Source organism: Dasypus novemcinctus, chromosome 2, assembly GCF_030445035.2.
Source record: "Dasypus novemcinctus isolate mDasNov1 chromosome 2, mDasNov1.1.hap2, whole genome shotgun sequence".
NCBI lineage: Eukaryota > Metazoa > Chordata > Mammalia > Cingulata > Dasypodidae > Dasypus > Dasypus novemcinctus.
In genome coordinates this window covers 36,480,231-36,492,627 of record NC_080674.1, presented here as the reverse complement: position 1 = coordinate 36,492,627, position 12,397 = coordinate 36,480,231, and the positions used below count along the sequence as shown (strand labels likewise).

At 38.8% G+C, this 12,397-nt stretch overlaps 1 long non-coding RNA gene across 1 annotated transcript in view; it reads left to right on the top strand.

The window, feature by feature from the left end:
* LOC131280062 (uncharacterized) overlaps positions 1-12,397 on the top strand; it is a 70,862-nt gene that overhangs the window by 54,819 nt on the left and 3,646 nt on the right. The gene's annotated exons all lie outside the window — the stretch shown is intronic.

Here is a 12,397-nt window from a genome sequence, read left to right as displayed (position 1 = left end):
AAACACAGATTCCTGGTGCCACTGATAAGGATAGAAGCGGTCACAGAAGAACATACAGCGAATGGACAGAGAGAGCAGACAACTGGGGGGTGGGGGGAAGAGAAATAAATAAAAAATTAATCTTTAAAAAAGAAAACAACTACCGTAGGAACTGCCAAACAGTCCTCCAAAGCAGCTGTAGTCACAGCGATTAAGCAGTAGACATAGCAGTTCTGTCATGGGCACACCACCTGATTTTTTTCTGGAACCTGGAGTTGTAGAGGGTATCCCTCTGTATTTCAGAGGACCTCCAAACTTGTTGAAAGACAAATTAGAGTTGCAGATTACAACATTTTATTTGGGACACCAGAAGTTTTGCTGCAGCAAGGAAGCCAATCACTTACAAATGCTCAAGAGGGATTGGGCTTTAAGTGTTGGCAAACAGTTTGAATAGACAAAAAGAAGGAATTTAGCTTGAGTACTATTGATTGTATACCCTAGAGGGGTGAGTTTAGGGAAATCAGGTTTATTTTGTATTAAACCAGATGTAACTAACTAGAGGTTTGATTGGCTCTCTGGGTTGGTCCCCTCAGTGGGGGATTAAGTAAGGCATGGGGTTGGTCAGTTTGTGTGTTCATTCTGAGAAAACACAGGGCATCCTTTTGATTATAATTATCAATTCTGTTATATTAATATACCACGGTATATTCAAGCATTCTGTTGTTGATGGGCATTTGAGTAGCTTCCAGTTTGGGGTTGTTATGAATACTGCTGCTATAAACAACCTTTTGGTACATATATTTCTATCCATTTCTGTTGGATATTTACCTAGCAGTGAAACTTTTGGGTCAAAGGAATATAAAACATAATACTAAGCAGTTTTCCAAAATGATTATATGCATTTACTCTCTCACTTACAGATTTTGAGAGTACTGTTTGCTCCAGATCCCCTTGATAGCACTTGGTATTATATTTTTGTCATAACTAGTCAATGTGTGTGTGTGTGTATGTGTATGTGGTGGGTATATAGTGGTATCACATTAAGATTGTAATTTTTCCTGATAAATAATGAAAATATGCCCCCTTTTTTTTTTGAATGTTTATTAGCCATTTGGTTATCCTTTTTTTGTAAAAATGCTTCTTCAAGTCTTTGATCCATTTTTGGGCTATTTTTTTCCTTCTACTTATTAATTTGTAGGTGTTCTCTATATATTGTGGATTAAAAAATCTATGTGCCTTAGATCTCTCTGTTCTGTTCCATTGGTCTCATTTGTCTATGTTTGCATCAGTAACACACTGTCATAATTACTATAACTTTGTTATGGGTCTTGATGTCTGGTATTATAATTCCTCTAGTTTTGTTCTTCATCAAGATTGTCCAATTTGTTCTTGAGCTTTGCATTTCCATATAAACCTTACAATGAGTATATCAATCTTTATACAAAAACATCCTAATGGAATTTGCTTCTAATTGCACTGAATCTATAGGTCAAGTTGGGGAGAATTTTAATATTTGCAATATAGAATTTTCAATCAGTGAGCATGGTATATATTTCCAGGTTTTAGGTCTCCTTTGATTTCTTTCACCGTATTTTGCAGTTTCCTTGTAGAGGCTATGTACCTCTTTTGTTTGATTTTATTTATAGTTATTTGGTATTACTGTAAATGGTATGGTTTTACATTTTTATTTTCTATTACTGGAATATAGCAGTTCATTTTGTAAAGTGACCTTGTTTTTGCAAGATCTAATTTTTTTTTTTTAAAGATTTATTTATTTATTTATTTATTTCTCTCCCCTTCTTCCCCCACCCCAGTTGTCTGTTCTCTGTGTCTATTTGCTGCATCGTCTTTGCCTGCTTCTGTTGTTGTCAGCGGCACGGGAATATGTGTTTCTTTTTGTTGTGTCATCTTGTTGTGTCAGCTCTCCGTGTGTGCGGCACCATTCCTGGGCAGGCTGCACTTTCTTTTGCGCTGGGTGGCTCTCCTTTCGGGGCATACTCCTTGCACGTGGGGCTCCCCTACACAGGGGACACCCCTGCGTGGCAGGGCACTTCTTGCACATATCAACACTGCTCATGGGCCAGCTCTACACGGGTCAAGGAGGCCAGGGTTTGAACCGCGAACCTCCCTTGTTGTAGACGGATGCCCTAACCACTGGACCAAGTCCGCCGCCCTAATTCTTATTTAGTCTTAGAGTTTGTAGATCCTTTTTGATTTTCAATGTATACAGTCATGTTATTTGCAAATGGTAGTTTTAACTCTCTTATCCTCATACCATTTATCCCTGTTTATTGTTTAATGCACTGTCTGGGATCTACAGTACAGTGTTGATTAGAAGTGGTGATAGTGGGTATCTTTGTCATATTTAGAAACTTAGGTGAAAGCTTTCAATAATTCACCATTTATATGAGTTTACTGTATGTTTTTTTACATGCTTTTTTTCAAATAAGGACATTCCCTTTTATTCCTAGTTTGCTAAGAGATTTTATCATAACTTGGTGTTGAATTTCATCAAATACTATCAAGGTGACATTTATTATATATTTGTTTTCTATTTCAGTGATGACTAATACTTTATTATTTATTTATTCTGCTCTATTTGATTTTGATTCCTTGTTTTTTCGCTAATTTCTTGATTTGGATCTCTTAAGTCATTGGTTTTCAGACTTTCCTGGTTTCTAATATATACATTTAACACAATACATTTTCATCTAGTATTAATTTAGCTGCATTTTATGTTTCATACATTTTCTACACTATTTCTCTATTTTCTTAAAATATGTAACCATAGTTATATGAATGTTATTGTGTGCTAGCTTCAATAACTGGATTTCTGGTTTTTTCTTTTGGTGTTTGGTCATATAATCCAGTCTATGGTATGTAAGTAGTACATGCCTATTACATTATCATTGGGCTGCTATAAAAGTTTGTAGACGCTCCAGTTCTCCAAAGAAGATTTGTTCTTTCCTCTGTTAGAAAGAGTGGTTGATGATTAAATAAATCCAGTCAGGATCTGAATTGAAGTGAAGCAGAATTGCTGTTTTTCAAGGCGTGTCTACATTTCATTCTCACCTGTTCTGAGGTTATTACCTCCAGGTCTTTCAATTGAGAGCCTAATGTGTTGAAGTGTATCTAATCTTTGCCTCCTCAGCACTGTGCAATTGCTTTGATTTTCATTGTTTTTGTGTTTTAGTCTATGTGTTTCAAACTCTGATTTTTGTCTCCTTGGCATTATAGGACTTTAGATAACTCTGCAGTGCTTTTCAGAGATTTTGGACTTACCTCTTTTGCTTCCTGTTTGTTCAACTTCAGAATCTGACTCTGTCTTGAAGGTGAAACTGGCCATTTGTGTTTGAGAAGTCTTCCATTTTTCCATTCCGGCCCTATGGGATTTCCAAAAGCTCTGCTATATTCTGTGTCTCAGTGATTTTCATAGTGATACACTGCCCAGGCAAAGAAAGACTAGATTTTCAACCTTTTACTCTTTACTTTGACTCAGCAATTACTTTCCCCCAAAAGTTGATGTTCTCCATTATTTGTAATCTTAGCCCATCTGGTTCTCATTTCTTTGACACACTCTGATATCTTTAAATAGATACATTAAAATAAGGTGGGTTGTGGGAATAACACACCAAATGTAAGATATGGGCTATACGTAGTAGTCCTATTTTGATGATGATCTTTCATAGTTTGTAACAAATGTTTCATAACCATGCAAGATGTTGGTGGTGGGGAGATGTATAGGAGTCTTATATATGAAATACATGCTTGTTTTGTAAATTTATAAATTTTACTATACACTTATTGTTATATCTGTTCATGTATGAAAGATATACTTCAATAAAATTTTATTTAAAAATTAAATAGATATGTTAAAAATGTTACCTGGATTTACTTATTGTTTTTGGTAGGAGCACTGATATTCTTCAAGTTATTTTACTTTACCTAGCAGCATAAGTCTGATTATGGATATATTTTAAAGTCAGAGCCAAATGGAGTTCTTGATGCGTTGCATGTGGGATGTGAGAGAAAGAGATGCAGCACGGGTAGTTCCACTATTTTGATATGAACAATTAGAAGGCTGCGATTACTATCAACTCACTTAGTAATGACTGTGGAAGAAGATTTTGGGATGGGGTTTGGGTGTCAAGAACTTAATTCTGGACACATGAAGACTGACATTTCAATTAGACATTCAAGTCAAGATGTCAAATATATTTATGTTTGTAATTTATGGAGAGGCACAGAGCTTCAGATAGAAATTTGGGGCTAGTCAGTGAAGGAGTGGGCTGGTAACCAAACTGTGTCCCCTAGGCAGAGGGAGGAAGAGCCAACTAATAGGATAAGAGATTTTCAAGCCATTACCCTAATTAATAATCAGCCAATCAAAACCTCCCAGTTAGCATACCCTATTAACATAAAATGCTAACCTAGCCACCAAACCCTATCCAGTGCTCTCACATGGAACCCAGTAATTAACTAATGATAGCATCACAACTTAAGATCCTACCCCCAGAGCAGCTGCACAGTGAACCTATACAGGACAGCCCCAAAGCCTGGAACACATCTTTCATCCTTGCCCTGGCCAGACTGACATCCAAGCTGCAACACTGAGCCAAGCTGTAACACTGAGCTGTTGTGCCTGCATCTTTGCCCAGGGTGCACTTCCATTGTCACCTCAGCCAAGCTTGAGCTGCAGCACTGAGAACACTTCCATCTTTGTCTCAGCCAGGCTTGAGCTGCAACACTGGGGGTGCTTCCATCATCACCCTGATCAGGCTTGAGCCACAACACTGAGCTGTAACCAAATAAACATTTGGTCACAGTACTGAGGTCACATTTCTTCATTCTGAAGTCTGCCCGAACCAAGGAATGCAAGTGACAATAATATTTGGTGCCCAAACCCAGGATCTATGTAACTAAGTTCAGCGCAATCAATCCCTGCAACACGGAAGGGTCCTGGTTGGGTGAGTCTACTCCTTGTCCCCACATCCTAGGTGCCACTCCTCTTTTGCCAGCTTGGAAGAGGCAGGTCGGCAGGGGTAGAGAAGTATGTGTCTTTCTATGTTGTGCTTTCCTAAAGTGAGTTCAGTACTGGGTGGGGATGCCCACCCGGCAACCTCCACTTGGCCTTCTGGGTCATTGGCCTCCAATGTCTTTGGGATGGGACAAGGAGGATCCAATCCTCAGGACTCCCCTGTCCAATGCATTCTTGCATACTGGAAAGATTTTAACTTAACTGACTTGAAACGCAAAGGGATGATATTTTTGTGTAATGTTGAATGGCCTCAATACAAGCTAGGATTTGAAGAACAATGGCTGGTTGATGGGACTTTGAACTATGACACCATTTTACAGCACCATCTTTCTGCAAAAGAGAGGGTGAGTGGACAGAGATCCCCTGTGTCCTGCCTTTTGGACTACTCTCCCAAGACCCCAAGAAGAGAGAGAGAGATAAGAGTCCTCCTATACAGGATATCCATGAACCCCTCTCCCCCAAGGGAAACAGGATCCCTCCTCTGTTTGTTTGTTCAGTGTACAAATGAAAATTCTTAAACGAATAGAATGAGGGGTATGAAACTTAAATGGATATGTAAGGAAGTAAAAGCAGTTTGTGGGAGTGCTGACTAAAATTTGATGTTTGTTTAAAGGCATGTGTTTTGTCCTAAGATAAGATAGCTGGTTTTCATAAAATTAGAATGCAAGTATGTAGGACAAAACTTGAATGCATATGGCAAGCTGTAGATGGTATTGTAAAAAAGTAGCATTAATTAAAGGAATATGTTTTGTGAAGGTGAAATTTGTCTTAAGATGAAGTAATTGTAGTCTATGTGGTTATGGATAGTTATAAGAAGTTGTAGGAGTATTGTTTAAACTGAAATATTTAAATGGTTATTTTCAGGAAGTCATTATTAAACAGAAACTGAATTGATGCTAATAACAGAGTAACTTCATAAAAGGAAAAAACTGTCAGAGGCCACCTCAATCTGTGTATTCAAATGGTGGTAAGGAAAGATAATCTTGATTCCATGGGAATTTTCAATTTTCATAAAATAATGGAAAAAATAGTTTTCCTGTATTGCTAAAGTAAAATACTTATTAACATCTTCATAGTAAAGGTGTAGAAGTAAAAAGCAAAGTACTAAAAAGTTAAGTTTATTTGATACATTGCACATTGCATTGGAGGTGTTTAAAAAATGTATATTAATCCTAAGAGATAGACTCAAGCACTGTCAAACTTTCTTGTACATTCAAACCAGGCCTTCAATACACTGCATTTTGCCTCTCCATTTGAGTTATTGGCTAGGTTGGTCACTGACTCATAAAACAGTAAAGGTATCTACTACATCTCTGGTTGTGCTCCTAAAGTCGATGGTGACTACATTTCAATTTCAGACTCTTGCAGCAGCCAGTGGTGGCTCAAAATGGCCAGATGTACAATGGATATCACCTCTAGACTTGCACTGTTTCATGGTGCCAAAGGGTGCTATGCACCAGGCTGATGGAATACTGGAGCCTACCTTCCTAGCTTCTCTCTAGAGTTAAAAGTGCTGCAGCATGTTGGCTGTGTGAAGGACATACCAATTGAAGTAGTGACTACCAGAATGATATAAGTAAAGCTTAAACACACTTGGCATTATGGCCTGCTCCCATGGAGAGACAACATGTGTGGTATCGCAAACCTGGAGCTCAGATCTATTAATTGCAGCCCAAAAAGAAACTTATGCATTAGTTATTGCAATCATTAGTATTAAGTACAGTACTTATATGCCTAATGATTATAATGGTATCTTTTCTGTTCTAGATCATATGCAAAGGGATATTGAACACATTAAAAGGTCCTAATAAACTTTATTTTCTAAGTAGTTAATGAACATGCTTAATCCGAGTCTACCTCCAGCCCTTATTCCAAAACCTGTCCCACTCATATCCTGGGGCAGACTGGCAAACCCACATGCCATCCTACCAGGGCTAAGCATTTTTCCACCAGGAAGGAAACAGCAAACAAGGTGGCTAGGACCCACTTCAGCTTAACCCCTTCAAGAGTCTGTGGATAACCTTTCCTCACCTAGGATCTGAAAACCAGGTTCTGATCAAATCCTGGCAAAAAACAAGCCTCACTCTCATTTAGAACCAAAGCAGAAGGAACCAAAGTAGTTCTGATCACTTCCACAGCTATTAAAGTTAAAGGGATTGCCAGCTGGGTGCACTTACCTTGAGTGAAGCCACCTGCCAAAGGAGGTGCCAGCTCACTAGAAGCACCTGACAAATTGTAGGAGTGCCAATCTTTGGATGGACTGAAATACCTCTTCAAGAAAGGAAGCTAAGTAGTGTCTGTCAAAGTCAGCTGTTCTCTCTAACTCTAACCCAAATGCCTGTTGCTAGGGGGAGGGCAAACCAGACACTCTTTAAGAAACCTTGTCTGTTTTCATTTCCTATAGTTTCTCCCTTTGTAAACCACTCTGAAATAGTCCTAAACAGCATTCAAAACCCGCAAAATAAAGCCCACCAACTTCAGGAAGATGCAGCTCTGGGAAAAGCACCTGGCCTTTTCTACTTGCCTGGTCCAGTATCCTTTTAGTGGGACCATATATCCTCAAAATTCTAATTAAGTTTGTTTCTTCCAGAATTAATGTCTCGTTAACCTTACGGGAATTTCATCCATCTTCACCCAGGGTGCTAGATTCATCTTCCTCCAACATGATAGAATAGCGAGAGGGTTCTATACTTTGTCAGGTAGGTCCTACTGCCTCTAACCAGCAGGAAGTAATTACAGAAGAATATTCATCATCTTTCAACACCCCTTTAAAAATAAAGGTGTAAACTCACTGAGTGGGGAGTTGAGGCAGGCTGGATTAGGAATCAATAGATGGATCTGGAACCTGGGAAAAAAACTGCCACCATGGATACTCTAGAAAATGACTGCTGGAATGACCTTGAGAGAATTCCCATTCAGAACAGGATTTCCTCTGGAATCAGAGAAGCCCTGGATATTCTCCTGGAACCTTATCCTTGGGCCCTCCCCAGGGATTGATGGGTGGGATAATCAATCAAAATAGCAAACAACTGAGACTCCTCCCCCAACATTAGCAAAGAGGTGGAATAATTAATGGTTTAAAAAGCAAGTGGGAAATCAAAATGACCCCTGTTCTTGCCTTTTTCCCCCTGCTTAGATCAGTATGCAAGTAAACCTTGATATTTGTAATCTGTAATGGGGAATTATAGTCTGTAAATCAGCCCACTTTATCTCTTCTCAGCCCCTTTCCTCTCTACCTGGGACCCATAATTTTATATTCTCCCATTTCTCTTCTCTGCATTCCTTGGAAAGGAATGCTGTTTTTATGTTAACCGGTCAGGAAAAAATCCAGAACATAATCCAAGAAGCGAAGCAAGATGCTGAAAAGTGGAAATGGGAGGACATTTCCAACTCTTTTCTCCAGTGATGGATCCTACCTGTCCTCCTCCCACTTGTAACTCCCCCAGTAATCATCCTGCTCCTTCTCCTCTTCACTCCACCCCTTCTGAGTGCTCTCATCTCCTCCCGATTGCAGGCCCTTAAATTTCGGCTTGCACTCCAATTTGTCCTGGGGAAACTGGATCAGGTCACCAGACCTCTTGATCCAACCCCGCAAACCTTTTAAAACATGCCCGTGTACAGAAGGAAGTAGCCTAACCCAGAAACTACTTTCCATCTCCCATAAAAGAAAAAGAGAGGAATGAAGGAGGGGACTGGTACCTGAACTGTGACCCCTAGGCAGAGGGAAAAAGAACCAACCAATAGGATAAGAGATTCTCAATCCGTTACCCTAATTAATAATCAGCCAATTAACACCTCCCAGTTAGCATACCCTATTAACAAAAAATGCTAATCTAGCCTTCAAACCCTATCCAGTGCTCTCAGGTGAGAGCATTGCAACTTAAGACTCCACCCCCAGGACAGCTGCACACTAAACCTATACATATGCAGCCCCAAAGCCTGGAGCACGTCTTCCATCCTTATCTTTGCCCTGGCCAGACTCACACCTGAGCTGCAACACTGAACTGAGCTGTAATACTCAACTGTGCACCTCCATCTTAGCCCTGGATGTGCTTCCATCATTGACCGACCAGGCTTGAGCCACAACACTGAGTTGTAACCAAATAAATGTCTGGTCACTGTACTGAGGTTGCATTTCTTCATTCTGAAGTCTATTCTAACCAAAGAACGAAAGTGGCACTAACATTCAGTATGTAGACTGTACCTAAATCTGTGAAACTGGTAAGATTGCCTGGAAATGTGATTTTATGCTTCTATTTTCTTCCAGGTAGCTCTTTTTTACTGGATTTAAATTTCTTACTCTTTGTTATATATGGCCTGTATCTAATCCATGAGAATCCCTCCTTCATCTTTGCAGCAATAACTTTCATTCTCTACAGTGCAACTTCTCCTTATCACTCAATGCCAATGCTACTAGCCAACTTGTGTTTGTTTTTTTTAGAGTTTCCAGGCATGAGTTAGATACCGGGTCACTATTTAATGATAAATTCTCTAAGTCGTCTCTTTGTAATCCATCTTTTTTGACAGAGGTCAAGACGGAAACATTTACATGCTCCTTAGAAAGAGGGATCCATAGCAGATTAAGAATTTTCTCCACAGAAACCTTTAGGAATTCTTCCCTAGTAATCTCCTTGGAGTCCCTCTTGTTAGACTTTTAGGAGGTAATGCTTCTCCCACATCTCTTTCTTGGAGAAAGAGGGTTTATTTCTTAAGTATCTTATGGTTTTTGTTTTTATAAGTGTTGCCTTTTTGAAAATTACATTTTAAAGTTTTTTATTTCAGCATAAAGAATTTTTCTATATTCAGTGAACTTGCTGAGTTCTCTCTTTTTTTAAAAAATATTTATTTCTCTCCCCTTCCCTCCACCCCACCCCCTTTGTCTGCTCTCTGCATCCATTCGCTGAGTGTTCTTCTGTGCCTGTATTCTTGTCAGCGGCACTGGGAATCTGTGTCTCTTTTTTGTTGTGTCATCTTGCTGTGTCAGCTCTCCATGTGTATGGCGCCCCTCCTGGGCAGGCTGCACTTTTCTTTGCGTGGGGTGGCTCTCCCTGAGGGGTGCACTCCTTGTGTGTGGGTCTCCCCTACCCGGGGGACACCCTTCCATGGCATGGCACTCCTTGCATGCATCAGCACTGTGTGTGGGCCAGCTCACCACATGGGCCAGAAGGCCCTGGGTTTGAACCCTGGACCTCCTATGTGGTAGGCGGATGCTCTTAACAGTTGAGCCAAATCACTTCCTGAGTTCTCTTATTTGTTCTAAAAATTTGCCTCCATGTAGGAAATCATATTGCTTGAATTCTTTCTTGTGCAAGCCAGTGCCCCAGTACAATCTTAAATAGAAACATCATTATTTAGTTCTTTATTTAAATGAGAATGCCTTTAGGTTTTATCATTCATTATGCTGCTTTCTGTATGTTTTTGGTACAATTCTTTATCTGTTTAAGGAAATTCCCTACTGGTTATAATTATCAAGAGTTTTTAATTCTCTGAGGAAATCTAACTAGTTCCTAGTTTTTTCTATGTTTTATTCCCTGGATGTGAGCAGGGAATTCCAGAGTTGTGTAATGATGTTTTTGACTACCACTTTTGAAAATTTTCATCTTGGTCTGGTACTCAGCTTGGAATATCATAAGTCTTACATTTTGGTGCCTTGGTTACAAAAAGTATGCTAAGGAATGAATTGTGTGTTTCTGCCTTTTTAATGGCTATCAATAAATGAGAATGTATTTTGCAGGGAGAAAAAAGGAAATTCAGGATGCCTTATATCATTATGTCTTGGTATGGTGCTATGCATGTAGTAGATAACGAATAAACTTTGTGGTTTGAACGAAAACTACAAAGTGAATTCATACTAAGAAACCAAGTCACTGTCAAAATTATGTTCATCCTTGTAAGGAAAGTGTGAATAAAGTAATGAGACAACTACTCAGGACATTGCATTTTTTTTCTGCATAGGAGTTGGTCAGCAAGCCCTAAGCCTTAATGTCCTTTTGAGTCCCTAGATGAGCTACTACAGAGCTGAATAATGATTACTTTTTATATCACCACCAGTCTTTGCATTTGTAGAGAAAGGAGAAGAGTTTTCTGACTGACAAAAGAAGAGATGAACCTTTATTGTCCAACACTCAGAGCTGGGCTGGAGAGAGTGTTTTGGAAATGATGATACATACTGGAACATTGCTTTAACATGACCTGTTCTGATATGGAATTCATGCTTAGACACTGTATTTCTTCTTATTAATGAATATATATCAAGGGGATACTGTATGCCAAGTTGTGAACTGGAAGATAACGAGAAAAGCTAAATAACATTCCAGGAATGATTGTGAGGCAGTTCAAATTTGATTGCCAGTGAGAGGTCTGAACAATGAATTCAGAGTAGGAAGCAGTCACTTGGGAAGCGGAGGAATGAGAGGGTTTTTTGGAGGACTAATGGCTTTATACTAAGGCTCTGATGCACATTGTATTTATCCTGTTGTTATCTCTGCTTTTTTTGCTTAATATTTTGTTTCTAAAAGTCAGCTACCTTGTTGTGTGTAGTTTTTGTTCATTAATTTTTATTGCTGTATAGTGTGCAATTAGAGGCATATACCAAAACTTATTCATTCTACTCTTGACAGATGGCTTTCTTGTTTCCAGTTTTGAACTGTTAGGAACAAGATTGCTAGGAATGGTCTTGTATATGTATCATGATATAAACACGCAAGATTGTCTCTTGTGAATGTATTTAGAAGTAGAACTGCTGGATCATAGATTATGAATATATTGAATTTTCGTAGATAATTCCCATGTACTTTTCCAAAGTGGTTGTACCAATTTTTAGTCCCAGCAGTATGGTATGAGAGCCTCCATCTGCTTCAGTTCCTTACCCATCCCATGGTGTTTTTAGACTTTTGAATATTTCACTTGGTTGGGAGTACAGTGATGACTCATTCTAGTTTTAACTTTTATTTCCTTGATTATAATTGAGATTGAATGTATTTACATATACTTACCGATACTTGGATTTCTTGTGTTGTGATGCTTCTCTTCAAGGCTCTAACCCCTCTTTTCTAATTTATTTGGTAGTCTCTTTTTTCCTTTTTGATTTATGGGAACTATTCCAGATATAAAAAGTCCTCTGTTGGAAATATCTTTCCCCACCTTGTGCCTGTTTCCATACCCTTTTCAAAATGTTCAAATCTAGTAAGCATTTCCTTTATGCTGTGTGTGTACATGTGCAAGTGCACACAGTATACATGCATGCACATTTTAATTTTTTTCAAAATCTGAGGTCAGAAACAATTCCCATATCATTTTCTAAAAACATAATTGCTCTTCCTTTTCCTTTCTTGTCCATAATTATCAATCTTCTCTGAATTCCTATTTTTCCTTTGGGCA